Source organism: Antrostomus carolinensis, unplaced genomic scaffold (genome assembly GCF_000700745.2).
Source record: "Antrostomus carolinensis isolate BGI_N321 unplaced genomic scaffold, ASM70074v2 scaffold32922, whole genome shotgun sequence".
NCBI lineage: Eukaryota > Metazoa > Chordata > Aves > Caprimulgiformes > Caprimulgidae > Antrostomus > Antrostomus carolinensis.
Genome location: NW_010302468.1, coordinates 16,234 through 16,584, shown reverse-complemented (window position 1 = coordinate 16,584; position 351 = coordinate 16,234). Strand labels below are relative to the sequence as shown.

General features: G+C 39.6%; 1 protein-coding gene across 4 annotated transcripts in view; it reads right to left on the bottom strand.

Annotated features, from left to right (window-relative positions):
• SMG7 (SMG7 nonsense mediated mRNA decay factor) overlaps nucleotides 1-351 on the bottom strand; it is a 33,652-nt gene that overhangs the window by 26,398 nt on the left and 6,903 nt on the right. The gene's annotated exons all lie outside the window — the stretch shown is intronic.

Below are 351 nucleotides of genomic sequence, written 5' to 3'. Positions count from 1 at the left end.
GAACTTAACGTAAAAGAAATTTTATGAAAGGTCAGATTTCTAACTGCTGCTTTTGTAGACAAAATTTAAAAGTCATGTTCTGAAATGGAGAAGTATGCTAGCCTGCTGCAACAAGTTTGTGTAATAGTTACCAGTTTCAACACCTCAGTATGCCCACAAGCTATAACATGATTAGCATGCCAGAAGACAGATTCTAGCAAATCACTAAAAAGCCAGTGATTAACTGTCTCCATGTGTTAACGTGTAACACACATCAGAAAAGTCCAACAGCATTGCTCTCCAGATCTTTCTCCCTGCAGCAACCACCAAACATACAATCAGCTACTGCCTACTAATTTGGAGCACGCTCGG